Here is a 22742-nt window from a genome sequence, read left to right on the forward strand (position 1 = left end):
CCGCATCCAACTTACTCTTAGCATTACAATTAAAGAATACTAATAGCGTTTATCTAGCACATCCTTGACGTAAGATATGAATCAGACTCCGGAGGTATTGATCTCCCTTTGCTGGGGAAGGAGCTGCCAGTCAATGAGGAAACAACCTTGATTATTTGCCCAGATATGGTTAGGAGGAATCAAGGTCTACGTGTATGTCTTTTAGGAAACATATGCCCTGTACTTGCATCCAGCAGTTAAAAAGAAACTGACAGTTTGCCATTGCTTTCCTTCTTTTCAGCTGAAAGAACCAAGCAGCTGTAACTACAACATCATAACAGGAAAATACAAGACCATTTAAATTTTTGCTTTTGCTGCACATTTCCTGTTCATTTTTGGTGTGCTCATTTCCACACAATTACCAAATATTTTTTAAAACTTCCAACAATACTGTCATAAGAATTTAAAAAGCAAATTATGTCCAGGTTTCTCAGATGCCAAAAAAGACTCAACTGTTTTTCATAAATCTCTAAGTATAAAGCCCATGACTCCCCACATACTCATAGTTCACAGTGGTCCCATGATAAGCAGCAACATATCAAAATCCTGATTATTTTCTTCTGTAGTCTGTTTGCTAATTCCTATATATCTAGGATCTTCAGATTCAAACCTTCAACATGTTGTACGTACTGATAGTAATATCCTGTAGATGTAGGAGTCCTTGACAATTTTCTTCCCTAGATGACTCTAGAGCCTTCATCTGGCTTCCTTCATTACATATTTCTTTCTGCTCACCTACGTGGTCCTCCCCACATCCCCTGCTTTCATTTGTAATGCCCCCTTTTTCCCAGCCATATATTCCAGCAAACTACTTTCCTGTGCTTTTCCCAGTACTTTTGTCCTGTGTTTTTTAATTCTCTGTCCATAACCGCTGCTAACATTCTTTCCTGGTGGGCATGCTGTCATTCTTGAGCATGCACTTGCACTGAAGATGTCTATAAACCTTAGCTCTTCCACTAAGAAAACTGCTGACTGACCAAACGAGGTAGAGAGAGCAGATGTTCTTGGGGTGAGACTGGAGTCAGCAGAGCACAGAGCAGAAGCAGCAGGTGTTTGATACCCTCCTTTCTTTGACTGTGGCGCGTGTCCCAGCAGGTTTCTAAGATAATAATTTCATAACTACCTGGAAAATGCCTCATTAATAATAGTCATAATAACCATAGTCATCAGTTCTGTCCAGTTAATCACAGTTATTAGTCTTAAAATTTTCAGAGAGGCTTTGTCAGACTGAAAACTGGCACTTTGGCACTTGTGCACCAAAGCACAAGTGCACCAGGCAAGAAAATCTCAATGCTTTACCACTCCTTGCTTCCTGTTTCTGGAACAGTCATCCTGTGGAGCATCTCATCTTAACAGCCTCATTCAAGAAAGGTCAGTGTCTTTTGTACAGTTTTAATTGGCTGGAAAGTATTTTCTGATTCTCAAGTCTTTGAATTCCAGCTTTGGCAAACAAAGTAGTCCCAGCAGGGTCCCATCGGTTACTTCTGCATTGCTTTATTTGAAAGGCTCATTCACTTGAGAATGAATTATAACATGTGATAGTAATTAGCTGCGGAAGTCTCATCAAATTCTAAATAAATTCCTTGTGATCAAAATCCGATTAGGCAAATAAACACAGAAAAAATTGATAAACAAAGGCTTCTGCAGGAGTTCATTGTATGAAGAACAGTTAATGAAAGTATTGTGTCCTCAAGAGCTTCCCCAAAGAATGGAAAAGCAGCAGGGACAGAAAGGCATCAATAACAGCAGAATTAACATTCTCTTAAAAGGAATCAGAAATTAAAATAAGAGAGGATTGAGGAGCTGGCCAGAGGATGTGGATGGCAAAGGCTGAGTCATTCAAAGATTCCTGGGCCTGGAGGTTACATGATCACTCCTCAGCCTTCTTTAAGTGCACTGAGATGAAGTAGGCTGGCTTATTTAGTACAAAAAAATACAGCTCTGCTGAGCTTAGTCTACCTCACTAGGGCAGCACTGTTATACACCAGAGGAGAACCTGTCCTAATCATTAGACTCATTCTTGATACCAGCGGGTTGTTTGCTGGCTTTACACCAGACGGTAGAAAACATCACTTGCCCATTTAATCCAGATTTTGAAATAAAATAATCCAAATCCATTTGGATTTTTTTTTAATTTTTAATTTTCTTTACTCTCCATGCAGGAAGCTGGGGGGTGGGGAAAAGGGGAAGGGCAGGGGCAGGCCTTTTGCAAAAAGATGAAAACCATTTGGATTTTCTATATTTTGTTAAAAAGGAAATGAAGTATGAAATTTAGAGGAGCAAATTTTCTCTGCGAAAATCAAAATCCACTGGACCATGATACAGTTTCAAGTTATCCCTTTGGGGATTCATAAATCTCTGGTTAATTTGGGGAAAGATACCCTCTAGGGGGATAATACTTTTAATGGAATTGACAAAACAAGTAGAAAATGTCTTTCCAGTCAGATTCACACTATTCCTTACTCAGGAGGAATGAAGACACAACTGAGAGCTCAAGGCAAGGAGTTCTCTTGAGGTTTCTTAAGAACTGGAAGTTGGAATAATCATCTTAGTCATCAAAAGATGAGTATTTAATGTCCTGGATTTTAAAATCAGAGCGTGCAATGCTAACTATAAGCCATAATTGCCAAAGATAGCTTTGTCATTTGGAAGAATATAAATAGAAATGTCCTGAAGCAGAAGAATTTTCTGTCCAAAGATTTCTTTTCTAATTTGAATGTGGAAAAAACAAATATGTATAAATGCAAACAACTGAGGAGCAGCAGGTAAATGAAAGTGAAATATTTCAGTGAAATATTTCTCCTCTTATCGCACAATGGTTTCATGTTGTTCATACAACAATGAAGGACCACACTTTTAATCTAAGGATATTTTCTCTGGAGAGAGTTCTGTTCGGAAGACTTTAGCTCCATCTCTGAAGCAAGGTGCCTAGATCTGTGTCAAATAAAATAGTGCCAAATTCATTGCTGTGATGATGGGACAGTCCTACAACAAAGACCAGACACAAGACAAAGCAGCTTGATATCCTGAATGGTACTTTCCCAAATCATCTATCTCTAGGTATCAGGGAGGAGAAACATTTAAACTTTTAGCAGGGAAAAAGAACATTTCTCGAAAATGCAGAGGTGAAGAACTTGGTCCATGTCAAGATTAGATAAATTCAGCAGCTGAAATGGACTGTGCACTTTGCTGCATCTGGGATCTTCATCAGGTGAATCAATATGAAAACGTGGCCAAAATCTTGATATTTGGCAGTCAGCTGACTGGATTTGCTAATAAATCAGTCAGTGCATTTATAAAGATCTCTGTGATGAACTTCAGGATTCAAGAATAAAATTCAAACTTCCTTGAATTATGTCTTCAAACCAAACAGACAAAATACATTTTTGACGGCCTTCTTTCAAAGCACAGCCATGGGTTTTCAGCATGATAGAAACCTTTCCTCTTATTGGAGTATGATATTCAAAGCTATGAAGCACTTTCAAACAATATTGTGTTTAAACCCCAAATCTCAGAGCAGCAAGGACATACTCAGAGTTAATATAGCCAAAGCATTCTTGACACCACTTCATTTTTCCCAGTTGGTGTGCACACTGTCTGCATGCCAATAGCCCCTAAACAGCAAAGTGTGCCTAGAATAAGTCTCTAGGACAGCTCTCAGAGCTGCTGGAATGATCAGGCAGGAAGGTTTTGCTGCTTGCTCACTAATTAAACTCTAGCCTCAAGATAATAATGACTAATCTTTTTTAGCTAGTGTTTTAATATCATGTGCAAAGTAGGGCAGTGGTTTGAGCCCTGTTTCCGGCAGCCAGAGGTGACAACACAGAATGCATTTGCACACCAGGAAATTTGTTAGTTTGTTTGTTTATTTCTTTGTTGCATTGAAAGCCTCCAAAGACTGAAGGATATAAAGGACATGGAAAAGAAAAAGACATAACTGTGACATTTGTTAATGATACAAAACATCAGAATAGTGGCATGGATGAGCTTCATGACTATCCATAGGCCTATTAGTTGTCCCAGTCACTGTTATGTCAGGGCAAGAAACTGTATCCTAGTTTTCTTTTACCAGGGCCCAAGAAAATCAGGCTTTTCTTCTACTGACATGTAAAGAGGGTCAGGACCTATATTCCCTCTCTCCCATTCCATTGTCCTGTAGCCACACATGCTATGTCCTGTTCTTTAGGGATGTCCTCTCTCATCTCCCTCCTGAAATCCACCTTCTACACCTCCATCTCAGTCCCATTCCTTCTTCTTTAGGAAAGCAAAGGCTTTGCTTGGTTTGGAGAAGTCCTGAGCTGGAGGTAGACCTGACCTGCTCCTGCCCCAGTCAAATGGAGATCTTACCCACCTCCTGCTCTGAATATGTCACCTCACCCCACCCACTCACCCACCCACCCCCAGTTGTCTGTCATGCACCACCACCTGATGTCTGGCTGTGGGACCTCCTCCATCAGCCCCTTTGCAAAGTTTTCACTGTAAGAATTCACAAAGTAATTATTCCAGGATAAGAGCTTTGCACTGACAAGTGTAACATTAAATCCCACAGCTACATACAATGGAAACTTCTGATCATTACAGTAAACACATCTCTAAATTCAGTTTTAAATCCCTTTGGCATTTCTTCTGCTATGCTGGTTGTTTTTGTTTTTGTTTTTAATAAAGATTAAATTGCTAGAAAATTTGCTTCTGAAGACTTGACCTTGGAAAGAAATTCAAACCCTCACATGTCTAGACTGTGCAGTGGAACCACTTACTTCCCCTTGCTAACTCCAGCATTTCTCAGAGGACTGCAGTAGAAGATAAAGGCAGCTGGTGACAAGGAGTAGTCAGACAAATGTGTACACTTAGGATACTTTCTCGCTAGAGGATTTCAGCTTTTTTCCTACATTCCTTTGATGAAAATATGGAAATATCAAACTTCCAGAGCAGTCTGGACTTTCCTCTGGACCTCTTAAGAGACAAAGGCACTAAAGACCAGGTTAGGAAATGACTTTTGAAAACCCACAAGCTGTTTTCTGCAAAAACTTACCTGCTCCAAAACCCCTGCTGATGAGAGAAAAGAAGAGAAAAAGCGTGAGCTGTTTTTCAATATCAACCCTGTTAAATGACATCTTACAAGCACTTCATAAAAGAAATCCACTCGACTATACAACAGCTGTAGAAATTTACTTTTCAGGCATGCATTAAAGCACACTGAAAGCTGTGCTCAACATTCCTCCCCAGTCACATGGAAGCTGGCTGCTCCTGTGGTCACACACGTGAGGCAGGAGCACTTGGCTGCAGCCTGTGGAACGCTCATCCGTGACACGTGAGGGTGGTTCTCCCCCAACACCAGACTTCCCCCTGGCTTTTCCTTCCTCCTGCAAATGTCAATTCTACAGTTATCCACTTCTTAAAATATTTTCATTTATTTATCACTGCTATTTTGAAGTATATAACAAATTCTAAACCCATCTCAGCTTTTACATGAAGGGTTTTTTTTTTTGAACGAAAATCTTGGAGGAGCCAGGGAGTCTGGAACAGCCATCTTAGTGCTGAGGGAGACTTGCAGCACAAATCCTCACAGGATGCTTCATTAATTAATAATCTGTAAGCATTTAATTGGTACCACTGGATATGTTCAGAACATAGAAATGACAGTCTGAGAAATAAGGCAGCCAGGGTAAAGCTCTTTCAGGAATGATTTTCCTGTGAGTATTCCTATAACTTGTAGCCTGACACTTTAACAACACGGCACTGCCTTCCACATAACATCCGGGGTGTTTCTGTGGGAAATACACATCTCATACTTCAAAAGCTGCTGTCAGGACTCCTGGGGCTGTGGAGCAAGAAGAAAGGCCCACCCTTGGGCCTTGACCAGAGGTCCCAGAGAAACAGAAAAGAGAAATGGAAAAGTTCCTGCTGACTTTGAACATCGCTTTTGCTTAGCATACACTCAAGATGGGTGATGGGCTTTCTGTGTAAGGGCTTGAGGGTCTGCTCCAGCAAAGGGTTTTGGTGTCAGTAAAATCTTACCCAGCTGAAGGCCATGACAGTGCCCTTAAAAGGTCTTTTATTACCTAAGGGTAAGCATTAGATTTGTTGCGGACTGTTTCTAAAACATCAAGGGAGAAGGCTGAGTCCCATTAGACACAAGGACATCACTTCCCACCCTTCCCCTTGCTAAATATGTGCATGACCTAAAAGGAAGCACATACCTTCTTTTCTAAAAAATAGAATCAACCAATACAAATTAGGGCAGCTGTGAGAGAGATTGGAAAGAATCTTGGTAAACTAATATCTTCAAATAAGTGTATAAAATGTTCATTGATTCAAAAATCCTACATTAAAGTACTTCTTTGCTTCCTCTACAAATGGGACCATGTCCCTGCATGTCCCAAAGTGTAGGAGTGTAGGAGTGTGAGCATGGCAGCACCTTCCCCAGCTGTCACCAGGCCAACATGGAAGTTGGATGGTGCCCACTGCAAGACCAGAAAGACCTGTGACACTGGACACAAAAGTGTGAGAGGTGGAAGGGAAGATGTCTGCTGCCTGACACCTCTTCTTGGCTCCTTGCCTCAGAACAAGTCCCACTGCACACAGCAGGAACAGGACTCCTTCTGCCTGCCACATCTCCAGGAAGATCTGAGAGGACTCAGAGCTTTGCCCTGTGGAAATTTGTTGAATACAGAACCTTTTAAACAACACGCTGTAGTTTCAGAGAAAATATATATTTTGGTTAAAGTGCTTTGCCATAAAGTTTCCAACTAACTCTAATTAAAAGAACTTTCAAAGCTCAACAGACCCCAGTTTCTTGACTTGTTTTGCTAATCTTTTTCATGGCCTCTCAAACTTCAGCTGGACCATAGCATCACTAACACTCTTCCTCTGCTGAACCCTCTAATTTGAAATCTTCTCTGCAGTTTCCTACTTTCCCTGTAACTGCTATGAAAGCAAATTTAAGCTCTGTGCCCACCTTATTCAGGTTGTTGCTGACTAAAAGTCTCCCTGTGCTGTCTGACCTACTGACTTTGGCTTTCAACTACCCACTCACCATCTCACCCAGGGCTTTACATTCACAGCTCAGAGAGTGACTCAGCTTCTGTGTGATGTGAAATGGTTTCTATTTTACTTTGCACCACCTGCAGCCTGAGAGGGGAGCTTGAGCTCTCTGTTCTATGAGCAGAGCACCAGGCATGGAGCAGGCTCTGCACAGGAAGGGTGTGGGGGTCTCCAGGCAGGAGGGGCTGCTGATCCTGTCTGTCAGTGTGCTCAAGGCACACACGGTGGGCATGCACTTCCAGGTGAGCTCTCCTGCATAACTTAGGTTGCCATACCCGAACCTCCTTCTCTGTTCATGGCCTTGTTTTTCTGCTGGGCCTTTTGGAATGTTGGCATTTCCCTGCCTCAAGTGAGTCATGGCAATATTGAGGTGAGCACAAAATTCCTGGCTCCCCAGATCAGGGCACTGACCCCACATGCCTGGGCTCAGACACTCACTCAGGGAGGGAGCTGTGCTCTTCTAAAGAAAGATGATCAAACTCAAGGTTGAGTTGAAGGGCAGAATTGCTTAAGTTGTCTTTTCAGATAAGTTCCAGCTAATTCCCACCTTAAGTACATAAGGCAACAGTCTTACATATCAGTCTCTATGCTAATTTAGATTTTGTAAATATAGTTTGCATGATTCATCATGCCAAAAAGTATCTGGCAAATATAAGGTTAATGTAAAGACATAAAAACATTCCTTTGAATGCTTTCCAGAAGCAGTTAAGGAATTTACACAATTTTTTTCAGAGGCATTCATTACCTTATACCTGCTGAGTTATGACAGACAGGTATAATAGCAAGGACATTCTAACAAACAATAACTCTTGCTGAGGAAAATAATATTTGCTCCTAAGATAAACCAGGTAGGGCATGTTCTGATCGTCTGGTGACAAAACCTTGTAAGTGTGTATAATAACTGCCAAAGGCATAACTTCCAGAAGGTGGTGATGTGTTCTCAATGGGTAACATATTTCTAATCTTTTGTGATTTTGACATGTTTTTCCTTTTATACCTGCTATTATATTGAATTTAGTGATAAATACAATTTGTGGGCAGCAACACAAGTCAATCATAGCAATCAGTGGTCACAGCACATTAGCACCATTACAGACCATAGGGAAGTACAGCAGAAATTATTACTTATTTTATATTAGACACTCATTAGATTACTCATCAGATTACACCCCCCTCACATTTCCTTTCTCCCCCGCCGCCCCAATAAAAGAAGAGAGAACTAAATGCCTAGAGTGACAAAACTAACCACTAAAGTGTTAATTCAAACATTAAACTACTATTATGAAAGATGTGCAACCAATTTCTCTCAGGAGACAATTATAGGCCACAGGACCACCAGTTATATGTATTAAATGGCACTATGAATATCTTTGAAAGCAAGAGAACATCTGATAAGTAAGCAGTAGAGAACTAACTGTGTTTTAGAGCAATTTACTAAGGTTTTATCTCTGTTCACCTTTGTGTTGCAAATTTTGCATGCCATCACCTCTCAACAAACACCTGGTTAACAGTATGGTGACAGACTGCAGGTGTCTGTCAGACTCTTGCTGAAATTATAAATGCAAGGGAGGGGTGAATTTAGAAACTGCAAATGGACGCATCACAAAATACAGCCAACAAAAATATCTGTGCAAAATGTTGTTGAAAATATTTTTTTCAGAAACCTCTCTTCCTCGCTTTGCTCATGGCATTTATACACTGATAGCTCATTTCCAATAATAGCAGCTGCAGAGTTTGGGTCACACATGCAGAGCTTGCCCAGCCTGTCTAATTCCCTGCACTTATCCCTTCTCCTAGCCTAGATAAGTTTTTTTCATTGACCCAAATTTTTCTTTTTTCTTTTTTTTTTTTTTATTCAGAAAGGTCTGCATGCTTTCATTCATCTGAGGACTTACATCAATCTTTTATCTGTGCTAAGGCTCAACCCAGCTCTGGGAATACAGCACTGTGTATCCAGCTCTGCTCCTGGCTACGCAGAATAGCCCAGTCCATAAAAGCTTCATTCAACTGAAAGTCCTTTAAAATAATCAGCTTCCTAATACCAAGGCTGGCTTCTTTTTCATAGAGATGCAAAGCTGAGAAGTTGCCAAAAACTTTGATTTCCAGAGATTTAGTTACCAATTTTAATTTCAGATGTATCTGAATTCTGATGTCTTCAGTGGAAAGGTTTCTGACATAACTGTACCTACACTTTGAAGTTGACAGCATTACTTGTCTCACCTAAAGGATCAGCTCTTTAAGTGCATCTTCTTGTCTTGGTGGCCAATGCCACTGACTTTGAGGATGTACTTCTTGGACACAGGAGGCTGTAGACACCCCTTCTGAAGCTGGGCCCAAACTTCTTCAGCTGCTGGTCCTATGCAGTGGCATAGGATTCTTTTAGAACAGAATTTCTGGGTTGTCTGCTCTCTTAATTCTCTTCTGACAGTACAAAGTTGATAGTTATAGCTCAGAGAAGTAGCTAGAGGGTAATTTTAAGGGGCAAATATATGGTAGTGTTTACTGATCAATAACCAGTGCTTGACTGCATTAAAGAAGTAAATTCACAGTAACTGTAGGTTCTATTCAGTCAGGTCTATCAATAGAATCCTTTAGTTTCGTACTGCTGAACTTCCTGAGCTACATACTTCATGAAGAAAGGAATGAACCTGACCTCTGGGTATTATTTGTAATGCTCCAGTACTTGTAATTGAGCCAAAGTCTTGGACAATGTTATCTGTTTAACATAGTCTTGTATTTCCTAAAAGTTTTGCTATGGGGCCCACCATTTGTTAGAGAGATTTTCAAGAGGCCTGTGGAGCAGAGTTCATCTGTCAATAGCTATTGAAATTCTTTGAGCCTCTGTTGTGAAGAATTGTGCGATTGTCTTTTGAGCATCTCTTAACACCAGGTTTTTAATTGTTCAGCTAACATCATTAATTACTTTCCTACAATCTGAGTCACCAGTGTTGTACATCTGGTGCTGTCATTCACCTTCCAAAATAGTGATAGATTATGAAATTTCACTGTTCTGATTGATAACAAGCCAAGAGATTCATTATATTATTCATCCTGTTAAGATGCAACCCTTTCTCTAAAAAAAAAAAAATAAAAAAAGCAAGATTACTTCTGCTGGCATAACATTCACTTGCTCTAAAATTCCTCTGATGTCTTCTGCTGGGCTGTAAATTACAGACTGAAAATACCACTTTGGCAATTTGGTGCAGGGAAGTTTAAACTTTCAACTAAGGAGGCCAGATTTTCACTGAAGTATAGTAAATGGAAATGATTTTCTATACCTGCTGATGGCAGGTTTTCCAGAGCATTTGTGAACATCTCCTACCTTTTCCAATTAAACAATGCTGTGCCTACACTGCAGCCACTAATCTCACTTCTTGAACAGAAGATTAGAGAGCTCCACGCTGCCTCACCTGCCCATTCCCCCACAGCCCTTCAAGCCACCTCACAGGGCTGACAGACAGCACAACCCTGGCTGACAAATTCCTCTAATGAACCAAGCAGCATTATTGGAGACCAACCAGAGTAGTGGCACAAAAGCTTCATTTTTCCACAGAGCTCCTTTACCTTTTACTTCAGTGCCGGCTTTAATGGTTCATTTAAATTGTGCTGAGTAATTGTGGTGTTCCATTAAGCCAGGTCCAGATGTTTCCTTGCCTGAGTCCTGTGACCCCCCCTCACACATCACAGCCTCTTCATTCTGAGCCAGCTTTACGTCTTACCCTCACGCTCAGCAGTTGCTGCCAGCACTGTCATTCCCTGATGCCAGTTTTGAGCCTGCTTAGTGGGTCTAGGTGACATTGTAGCAGATGTCACCCCTTAATAAAGGAGAGAGATTATGTATATTCTCCTATCCTAAAAGAAAGGAGGGGAAAATGTATATGCAAATAGCATAGAAGTGCATTTCATCCTTTCATAAATAACAAATGATTGCAGTGCCTTGAGAAACTGAATTCAATTAAGAAAAATTTACATTACTGTTTCTTGCTCCAGTCCTCCTGTGTTACAGTTCTCCTTGGAAGTCTGCCTTCCTAGCAGAGAGCTGCACTGGTATAAGCACTTTATAAAAGCACTTTGCAGAGGCATCCACTTCTAACTTGATATCTGGGCTATTATAAAGTAGTTTTCATGAAAGCGTGTTAATTCAAAGGAAAAATCAGAACTGCTTCTGCTCTCTTCTTTTAAAAACAAAGAGTTTTTAGTGGTGGAAAGCAGACATGTATGCCTAAGGGAAACCATAAATTCCACTGTGTGCAGCCTGTGGAATACATGAAACCAAGAGCAGCTATGAAAAACATGGGTAAGAGGGCCACTGTTGCCTAGGTTTGCATGAAACATAACAGCTGGTTTTACATAAAGGATTCTTTTTGTGTTTGTTCACTGCTACCTGATTTCTCAGTGGTCTGTTTCCTGTTAGGCAACAACTGAATAATCCACTGTTTCTCTAGTGTCCTATGCAGTCATCTCTGGAATTTAAGATTACTATGTTGCTTACCATAATTGCCCATCCCTTGGTTAATGACTACAGTTCTAGATGGACAAAAAGCCTCTCATGTACTTACACAATCTGCTAGACACAGGACAGTGTGAAGCAGGGCACAAAGTCCAATTGATTCTAATTCCACACAGCAGTAATTTTCACAGCAGCTGTCCTCTGAGGATCTTGCTAAGCCCCCCTATTTTCATGGGAGTATGAGAGTGACATGACTGCCCCAAATACAATAGCAGAAAGTGTCTTACCACCCATACAGCACTCCTTGCCTAAGAAGGGCACATTCTCTGAAGAACATCATAACTATCCTGACTTTTGCTTTTCCCACCACACTGGCAGTTCTCAGAGCTACCAGGGAATTATGAAAGAGTTAGTTTTGATGAGAGAGTATTCCCAATAACAAGAAAAAAATATTTGATCCACATAATTTCAAGAGAAAAGAGACATATCCAAAAATAGATGGTTAACCAAAATATAAATCAGATGTTGAAAACTTTGAGAACTTCCCAGACTCTGGGGGCAGAATTGAATTTTAGTTCCCAACTGCCAGCACTGCTCATAGGACTGCAGATAACCTTCCTGAAACCACATCTACAACACAATCTTCTGCCACAGCATTAAACTGTACACAGATGAGTCTTGGCTGCTGCTTTGTCTGAGTTACAGTGGAAGCTCTTCCATTTTGCTTACACCCAGGCCTGACAGCCAGACCAATGAATGAATGGCAGAGTGTTTGCACACATTCTAATGTAACCTATATCAGAATGTATTCTAGGTATGATTTTTCATTAGTATGGAAGTAAATAACATCGCTCAGACAAAAGTTTTAAAGGCCAATCTATATAAGAGGTGGGATGAATGAGCATTTCCCAGGACGGGACCATGTGCTCTCCCCAGTTGTGTCCTGGCTCAATGCTAAAAGGAGACATGGTTGTGACCCCTCTCCCTTACACCTCAGAGTCCCTCTGCATGGCAGAAGGGAGTCAGAGCATAGCCAGGGCTTCTTCGGTTGTCAAAATATACCTGTAATATAATTGTGAAATGCCTGAGTCTTCTCCTAAGTGCTGCCATCTCACTACAACTTCTCATAAAGTCATCTGGCATAAGAAAAACTCTGCAGCTCTCAGTGTTCAGCCTCTGCACTAGGGGTGATCAATCTTTAGCCTCTGGCATGATGGGGGCATGAGCCACCAGCACTATGGCAGAGACCCTTAGAAAATGAGCATATGCCTCATGAGAGGAGAAGAGAGTAAGTCCAGATGCTGATTTTCTTATGGCTCTACTACAACATTGTATGGTGAATGCCAAATTATGGGCTTTTCATATACCTACTGATAAAAGCAGCAGATCTGTGATAATGCAGACAACAGAAAGTCTTTAAAACTATGTCACTGAAGAGCTTTCTTAGTGAGCTTGTGAGACAAAAGTGCACAATAAAGTGCAAAGCTGGAGAATTTCCCTACCACTGCCACTTCCTGAGTGCACGCTGTCAGGAGAAATCCACTCACTGGACTGCTTCTGATTCTCATTTTGAAGTTATTATTGCAAGTGCAATCCCCAGCAATGAGGTAACAGAGATATTTTAGTTTCTCAGTGGGAGGCCTCTATACATCAGGCTTGTGATTGCAGGGATCTTCCAGAGCATTACACCTTCCTTGCCTGACAAGTGTATCACATCAGAGGCGTGCTGGAGGGGTGGAGAAAGCAAAATGATGCTCACACAGCAATGTCACCCACAGCATCACTCTGCTCTGGTGACATGGATTGGAACGCCTGCAACCAAACTGAGAGGAGCTGAATTTCTATCAAAAGGCACAGCCTCAGAGAAGGAGCCTTACAAAAGCAATCCTATGAGATGTATGCATATATTTATATATATACTTGTATGCATAAGTGCTTGCGGATGTGAATTTCTGTAGGTGATGCTGTATGGGATGCTGTGCCTCTGCCTGGCAGCTGGCAGGCAGTGCTTGTTAGAGCCTGGTTCCCCTTCCCAGGAGTGAAAAAGCTGCCAGCTTCCAGTGCAGGGCTGACTTTCACACAAGACTGTCCTTGAAAGAGATAAGGAAGCATAAGGATAATTAACCTGATCATAAGTGGGTCACTGAACTGTGTTACGATTGAGCAGGTATTATAGACATGTTTTTCCTTTAGTTAAAATTTCCAGTCCCACAGGAACAATTGATATTTCACAGATTCAATTTTTTATGTGTAATATTTGGCTATAAGAGGACTGAAAAGATCACTTCTGCTTCAAACCCATAAGCTTTGTATGGTTTACTATGATAAAATATTGTTGCTGAGGCACATTGTTTCAAGGAAACTTGTCTTCCTGGAAACGTCTGGAAGTTTAGAAATAATCAAGAATAAGACCAAAAATCAAAATGACCATTAGGTTCACCAATCAAGCTAAGTAAGAAAAGAAGCTTTTGAAATCCTTCAAGCCACAGTTACAGGAAAAAAGGCAGTCCTCAGAGACATGACTGACAGTTCTGTCTTTTAATCCCAAAAACTGAGTTTGCAAGTTTTAAATTTTTATGCAATTAACTATGGTCACAGAAAGTTATCTGGGGGGTAACCTGGTTAAACCATCAGTAAGACATATATGCCTCTAACATGCAGTATAGGGTAATTAAACTAAAAAATGTGCTTATTAATTGGGTTACAAAGGTGAGTGTCTGTTTTGACTATTTACAGTATTTAGCTTTATGTCATTAATTTTTCCTTGAGAAATAAGCAAAGCCATTTGCAGATATGAGTGAATGAAAGCTTGCCATGCCTTTGTAGTCATTAGTCTCCCTTCCCTGCTGAAGACACTATATCATGCTCTGTACATCATCACAGAGGGCTAACAGGACCTTGCAACAGCAGCAGAGAGGCTCACTGTCAGGCAAAAAACAAGACCAGGGTAAGCAGAGTCCTTGGCATGCGTGTTACAGGCATCAATCTGAGTCTTCCCATCTAATATGAGCAAAAAATAAAATGAAAAATGTCACAAGGCTTCAGACTACACCTTATACTAATATATTTGTCTCTCAAACAGCAATACCCTCCTTCCTCTGGGTCACCCAAAGTGGTCTGGCTTCTCCTTCCCTCACCAGCTGGAAAAAAACAGCAAAGCTCAGCTGTGGCTGTGTGGCGGCAGCAAGAGCACACCAGGCACAGAGTCAGTCCATCACTGAGCACAGCCTTGTGAGGAGGATGTGCAGGATCATCACAGCAATTCAAGCAACCTGGCCTGCAACTAGCATATTCTTTTCACCAGCAGGAGCACAGAGCTGGTTTCCACAGTCACCCAGTTCAGCCCCTGGCATAACAGTTATTATGAAATGCAACCTGAAATCAATAATAGTTAATAGAGGAAAGTGGGAAAGTATGTAAAAGGGAAAAGGCAGTGAAATTCTGAGGTTAAGTTCTAACTTTTCTAGCCCCAGGTACAAGCACAGGGACTTGAGACAGACATTTAACATTATTTCATCTACCATCTCTAGATTTCTAAGCATAATTCTGCATTTCTCAATGCCTTTCCAAAAGGAAGAATGAAGATCAGCTTTATGGGACTAAAAAATTTTATCTGGAAAAGAAGGGCCATTTTATACTGTGAGAGAACAGAGACGTGTAACTGCACATATTCATTTAGAGCAGGGAATATGGTGAAGCAAAACAAGGAAAACTAAAGCACAGACATGGTTATCAGTATGAAATCTTCTCATTTACTTCCCACTGTGTAATTTATTCATGTCATAGCATAAGGGAACATCAAGAGAAAAAAGGAAAAAAGCTGTTTGTCAGAGATCAATCAGTGTTGTTGAAAAAGAAAAAGCCACCTTTATCCTCTAGGCAGCCCTTAATTGTGAACACACTCCAACATTCTTACAACTATGATCGTTGCAGCTTCTCAAAAATAATTAGTGTGGATGATGTTCACAATTATCAGTTTCAAAAAGGCCAGAGGAACTGAGACATCAGTGTGAATCCCAGCTTCCTGCCACACAGCACTGGAACAGCAGCAGCCCAAACCAGCCTGTTCACCTCATTATGCTGCTGATGGGGAGTCGTGTCCTCCACATCCCCCTCCCACACTCTCAATGAGGGGGAAACAGGTATGCAATAAGGACTTTGTTGAATATTTTATGGGACTGGAGGGATCCAGTCACTCTATTTTCTTCCTCTGCCTCCAGTGCAATGAAGAGGAACTTCAGGGCAGCAAAGAGTAATGCCTGAAGAATTTGATTCCTCAATTTTTTATGCCTTTTAAAAGTTTTTAAAACCCTGCTGTATAAGGATAATGGCATTTTCTACCAAAAGTGCATTGCTGCTGACAATGGCAAAGCATTGAGTATTCAAGCCCCGCTTTTATCCGATTCCCTTCTGTAATCTCCCAGATAAGAGCAAGCAAAGCGTTTTACTTGTAGACCTTTCATATCCCTCCTGGGAAATTAAAAGTTGCAAAAATCCACCGTGGGATACTGGGAAGCTTAAGGGAGAAATAATGAACGCTTGTTAGTGAGAAAGGAAGAAAAGTCTGAGGAACCTGAGGACAGAACTGTAAGGAAAATCAGCAGTGACTGAATGGCTCTGGAGAGGAGGATTTTAGCCAGCAACAGTGAATGGATCATTATGTATAAGGCCTTAAGGGACTCCACCCAGAGAAGATAGCAGGGAAAGTTTCTGCAAGACAGGAGGGAGACATAAAGTTTTTCATCCCTTTCTTTCAGACTCATGAGAAAAAAAGGAGCATCACACCTTAAGGATGGCTCCATGCTGAGGGACAGCAGTAACCCATCTGGCCTGCAAAACTGTTGGGAGGAGGGTCAGGCTTTTCAACTGAACTTCATTTCAAGTAAAGTATTTACACTGAAGAGCCACACAAATCTGGCATCCCTTCATTTTTATTGTTGCAAGTTATTTGCAGCGGAAATAAAGAACAATGACAGAGAGGATATACTCAGTTTTTGAAGGAATTTTTTATTATTATTTATAGCTGAGGAATGAACACCAACATGTTTTACATTTCCCAGTTGCAGATGTCACTTGATTCCTGGTGTTAAGTGTCCAGGTTTCTCACTGCAGCCTACCTGTCACTCTGGGCTGCTGGGCAGCATTTCCTAAGAGTTAAGGCACTCACAAGGACTGGGGCAGCAACTGCTCCCAGCAGAGGTGAGCTCCATGACCCCACTCTGCAATGCCCAGCACTGTACGAGACTGATGGAGTAGAAAAAAGCAGAGGGAATGTGTATAAGGGAGGCTCAGAGTCTGAGAAAAAGACACTGGGAGATGAGGGGCAAAATCAAGAGCTGAATATCATCTGAGAAACATCACCTGATATAGTACCATATTCCTTACTTTTACCAATACTGGTTGTTCTCAGCACTCTAAAACACACACAGATCCAGCTCAGGCAAGTCTCAAACCATGAGTGTTTAACAACACCCTGAGGTACAGGGCTCGGGCAGGGTCCTGTGTGCCAAGACAAGCCAAAACAAGAAGCCAGTCCTAATGTGTCAGCCTGTGGTAAAATGAATCTCAAAATTCAGAGTGTGTGAATAGCATGCAGCCATTAGTGAAATAAATGTAAGTCTACTTTTCCAAAACCTTAGATGACAACTTTCTAGCCTGAACACAGATGGCTATTGACCTTATTATAGCAATGTGGGTATAATGAGTACCAAATCCAGAGAGTAACCATTTCCTGGGTACAACATACAGATGAACAGGTAATCTCCCCCTCTACAATTTACCCTTGCTTCACAACCAGGAATCATGACCATATCAAAGGAAATCAGAGAAAGTCCCAGTCGGTGGTGTTCACACTTCTGTTTTCAAATACATAATTTGAGGAAAATCAAGAACAACCTGACAGATGATGATGAAATACTTCCAGTTAATTTGCAACCAAGTAGGAAGCATATCATAGAATTTTAATTGGAGAGAAATGGATGAGTAGATCAAGACAATTCATACCAAAGAGTGCCAAAAGTGATGGATGACGTGTTAGCTGTTGAGAAATTTTCATGCTTCTAAAAATTTCTGACGCATGTCAGTGTTTTATTTTTCACTAAAGCAAAAATTGAGGTAATTCATTTAACTATAGTTGACATCAGTTTCAGGCAGAATTATGGCAAACTAGGCCAGGAGTTTATGACTAAAAAGATTGGAGTGCAATGGAAAAACAAACCTGATCCCACATTCTAGTGAGATTTCACTTCTGTTCGATAAAGTTACCTGCAGTGGTGTAGAAAATTCTGGCAAAATCAAGGGAAGTAGCAGCACAAACCTGTGATGAAGGAAATGCACCTGTAGCCCTCCAATCTTACAGGCAACAGCAATCTCCTGTTGGAGAGAGAATGACACAGATGTAGTTTTACATGTCCTCTGGACCTGGGCTGCAAATTCAGTTTGGAGACTAAAGACAGAAATAGGAGCCTGACACTCTATGGTATGGATGTGATGTTTCATATGGTTATAAAACCATGGACTATGGCTTATATATATTTTTATATATTGTAATTATATATATATATATATAATATATGTAAGATGTTATTTTATTATATTTATATAATATTTGTATTATCAATAATATTGTGTTTATATTATTTTTTATTTATATGTTTTATATAAAATCACGGAGTATGGAAACGGCCTTTGATGCCAAAGTTCAGGATGACACAAGAAGATCTGGCAACAGCATAAGAAAGGAAAAAGGAGGAGGGAAATATGCCAAAAATTGCAAATTAACAGTTATTTATAGGAATTGTTTGGTTGAAAAGAAATGAACTGTGTGAAAGATACACACATTATCAGAGTCTATCAGGTTCATAAATTCTCCCCTTTTTACTAACAACCTTAGCTAATTCTCAAGTCCTAGAGATGTGTGCACAGTTGGAAAATGAGCTTTTCAATGCACAAGTGGTCCAAACTGCAGAGGGAAACAGCCCTATATGGGACTAGGACATGGATTCAGGGGGACACATGGGACCTTATGGTGCTCCCTGGAGATGGGAATCTGAGGAGTCCAAGCCAGAAGAGATCTGCAGCTGCCAGGTGAATATGAAAGAGACTTTCCACAGATAAGACTTGAAGTACTCCCACTTCAAAAGGGCAGAGATGGCTGACCTGACTGCATGCTCAGAGGGAACTTATAACAATTGTGAAGCTGAGTTCATCTCTAGATTCAGGCATGCTGGTCATGAAGCAATAACAGAGACTTTCTGTATTTCTCAGTGAAGAATTTACCCTGATGTTGAAATATATTATTTAAAAATAATATATATAAGGTGAAATGTTATTTCACCTTTATAGACAACTGTACCAGGACGTGATTTTGCCACACACTGAATTGTGAAATATGTAAGATATATGTTAAATATATATAGCCAGTGATTATGGACCAAAAAAGTAACCTTCAGATTCTGTTTGCAGTACAAATCTGCCACAGCAATCAATAAAGGCTTGTTAAACACTAGTGAAGAGAGAACAAATGGGGAAGTAGCATACCAAAAAGATACCACTTAGATTTCAACTAGCTGTCAAAACCATTCTTTTTAATCTCCAGCAATTCAGCATTGTTTGGCATTGTCATTTGTGTCCTTTACTTACACACTCACTCTTTGAATGCTTGCAGCAGTCTGATGGGAAACATTAGTGGAAAAAGATATTTCTGAAAATACTTTGTTGTATTTGGAAGAACCCAATTCAATAGAGCTAAGAAGAAAATGTGATTCAAGAGGGCCACAAAATGCTTACATTTTATTTTTTGGTTAAAAACAGTGTATCTGACCAGTATTGTCTTCTCGTTACCTCAGGTTCCCTCTTCTGAGTATTCCTCTAGCTTTAGCACATGCCCAGACTACAGAGCACAGCGTAGAAGTGAATGCCTCCAGCTTTGAACAAGCTTCCTCGGGCAGCCCAGCAAGCAGACTGTGCTCCCACTCTGGAGAGGTCAGGCTCAGCAGCAGTGGGTCACAATACCAGCAGCAAGACGGTCGCTCACAGACTGAAGCTGCCCAGAGTGATGCCACAGGTCTGGCAGTCCCCAGGACATGGGAACTGTCCCGACACAACACCAACAAAGTAGACGTGCTGTGTTATACTCCTCCCAAAATTAAAGATCTTTTGAAGAATCTGACCAGCCTTACAAGACAGATCCTCTCCTACAGAGGAGAGAGCAATTTTTCAAGGGGGAATATTCTCTATTCAGTGTGTGTCTGTGATACAACTAAGCATTAATGTGATGAAGCCCCTGAGGATGGCGCAGCCACATACCATTGCTCATTAACTACCAGCAGCAACAAAAGCCAAAGCCTTACTGGCAGGGTTTTTTTAATCTTGATAATTTGACATTGAACAGCTATGAAATGCACCCTCAGGAAGAAGATTGACAAGTCAGGGTGGTCACCAGGGAGCAGGATACTACAAAATAAAAACAAGTCATGATTCATAAACTGCTGTAGTGCCACCGAATGTAGCAGAGCTCCCCTGGTGCATGTAAGCTCAGGCTCTGTCTGACAGGACCAGATCCTGTCAGGTCTCTAAAACAAAAAAGTGGGCCACACTGCCCACATGCTCATTCCTTATGCTGTCCCACAGATTTTCCCAGTCTATCCACCCCTGCACAGTTCTTTGACAGAGTGGTTTTGCAGCACAAATATTCATATGAAATACTGCTCACTGCTGATAAAGGATCACACTGTCATTTTCACCCAAGACAGGTGCCAGGGAACTGCTGCTCAGTCTATGTGGGGAAGTAAGATATGCTTCAAGGAAAGAAATCATGAGCAGTAAATTAAACACCCCGAAAGTCTCCTTGAAGAGTGATCTGCAAGCCCTTGTGCTTATCCCTTGATGCTGACTACACAATGAAAAGCTCATTTGATTAGGAAAAAAGGCTGACAAATCCATGTGACTAAGAAAAACACGTCCTGAGGAGGCTGTCCCTGGTAGAGTACAAGAAAGCACATTGTGAAACCACCGTGATGTGGGTGGGAGAAGCAAATTCCAGAACTGCAGATGGTATGTGGCAGCATATTGATCACTCCCTGACAGGACTGCCCCAGCTCCTCACAGACAGTTTGCTTGAAAGAGACAGAAAAAAGAGAAGCAAATACTCCTGCAACACAGGAACTATTCTAAACAGTCAGCTCATCATCTCCATTAAGTTGTCCACCATGGTTAGAGTTGTTCAGTTTCTTAAAAAAATTTTCATATTCCTGGACTTTGGGCTTTGAGACAAGAGAAGCTGTGAAAAGTCAGCTGTTAGACTGCAACATATTTACTTTAGCCCAATGTATAATAATACAGGTTTTGTTTTTATAATAATGTAGATTCCTTTGTTTTTCTAAGGCCTTATGCAAACTTTTAGCTATGTAGCACTGAACTTTTGAAGACCTGACCTTGTTCTTCATAACAAAAATGTGTGGTAGGGAATCTCTAAGATGAAAGGCCCACATTTCAACCTGTGCATCGTATTCAGCTGTAAAAACAGTCTTCACACTCCTCTTGAGAGCTATTGAGCAGGTTTAGCAGTAGAGTGCCTCAAAAGGAATTGCATTCATGGCCCTGAGTGCCAACAGCCCTGTTTTAGCTCATACTGAGGGAGAAATCATAAGGGAATGTAGATGAAAGGCCATCACATGCTGATAAGAGGAAATGGGAACAGATTCAAGTACAGACATGAAGTTTTTGCTCCTCATGACTGAGGAGCATGTGGACTTCTTGCTTTGGACATTTCAGGCTTTGCTTGACCCAAAACTTTCCAAGTCATGCACCTACAACTCACAGCCTGAGTAGAAACACTTAAAAGATAGCAGCATCCCCTGAGTCCAAGAAAGCAAATTACATCTGGAAATGATTACCATGCCTTCTGGGAGACCTGTAGTGGATCCTGGACCTGCCTCTGGTCCATCCAGGCTGCCTAAACAAGCAGACTTGGGTCTGCAACATACCTTCAGTTTATTTGATGCCCTGGATCTCCAGAGGCTGGGATGGATTTCAAGTTGTACATAGGTGGTGAACAGATCCAGTCCTTGGTCACACACACAGAAGTTATCAAAAACTTGTTCTGCTTCTCCTGCCATGTCTTGTTATACTTTCCTGCTTGGTGGTCTTCAGAGTTCCCTGAGGTAAAATAACAGCATTTCCTATCACTCTTCACACACCTTTGAAGACAATCACAATGAAATTTTCTTGTAAATGAACATTAGAAGTAGGAGTGAAACACATGCCATGAACAGTGACAGAGAGCTCCAGGATGAAAAAGTATCTCTAGCTCAAACCAGATCTTGTCAATGCAGACACAGATTCAGGCTCTGTCAACATTTCCCCCAAGTTCTATTCAAAGCAGGAAGAAATACTATTCTGCTTCAAGCTGGATCAAGCAAACCACCAGACAACAAACAAACACACAAAGCTCAGCTATTTAATTTCATAATAGACAATTTTGCCAAACAACTATTCCACAGCAATAGGGATGATGTTTTACACCAATACATCAGCTATGTACCAGCACCTTGACACACCTTTGTAAGGATGAAAGATGAAGCTTTGTGGTAGTCTATTTCTTTTTGGGCAATTGGACCAATTGTCAGAATGCCATTTAACTTGGCACTTAAATGTCAGATTTAAGTTGGGTGCCATTTAACTTGGGTGCCTCATTATCTGGGTGCCAAATTTAGGATATATTGACACAGATTTTCAGGTTTCAGGCACCAGGTGGTGGCAAGTTGGTTTCAGACATGTGGAAAATACAAGCTCTCCACACCTCAGAAGGAATACTGTCCTCTTTATGTTTTAAACCAGGTGATACAGCTAGGGACAAAAGATCAGACAGTCTTTCAGGTACACAAGCTTTTGAATGGAATGAAAGGAAACTCACTCTGTTTTACTGATGCTGTGCACCTGCAGACTGAGTCACATCCCAGTGCAGATGTACTCTTTTACATCGTGGCACAAGGAACTGAAGAGGTTGTTTGCTTGTTTTATGTGACAGCTACTGATGTCCTATTGAGAAGCAGAACCACTCTCTTTTAAGCTTCTTTCTTTGCTTTAGTCACTGGATCATGCTTTCTGTATTGGAACAGCTCAGTGAAGAGTGGGAGGGCTGAAGCACAAACACCAAATGGTAGGACTTTTCCTCCAATGGCACTTTAAAAAAGTAGAAGGCCATAGT

At 41.0% G+C, this 22742-nt stretch overlaps 1 long non-coding RNA gene across 1 annotated transcript in view; it reads right to left on the bottom strand.

Annotated features, from left to right (window-relative positions):
• Positions 1–11123, bottom strand: part of LOC111925681 (uncharacterized) — a 99335-nt gene extending 88212 nt beyond the window's left edge. The window contains exon 1 of the long non-coding RNA XR_015283222.1: positions 11059–11123. This is a non-coding gene — a long non-coding RNA (uncharacterized LOC111925681). The remainder of the gene's footprint in view (positions 1–11058) is intronic.
• Positions 11124–22742: the final 11619 nt, after the last annotated feature.

The sequence above is a fragment of the Cyanistes caeruleus genome, chromosome 2 (genome assembly GCF_971803275.1).
Source record: "Cyanistes caeruleus chromosome 2, bCyaCae1.hap1.1, whole genome shotgun sequence".
NCBI lineage: Eukaryota > Metazoa > Chordata > Aves > Passeriformes > Paridae > Cyanistes > Cyanistes caeruleus.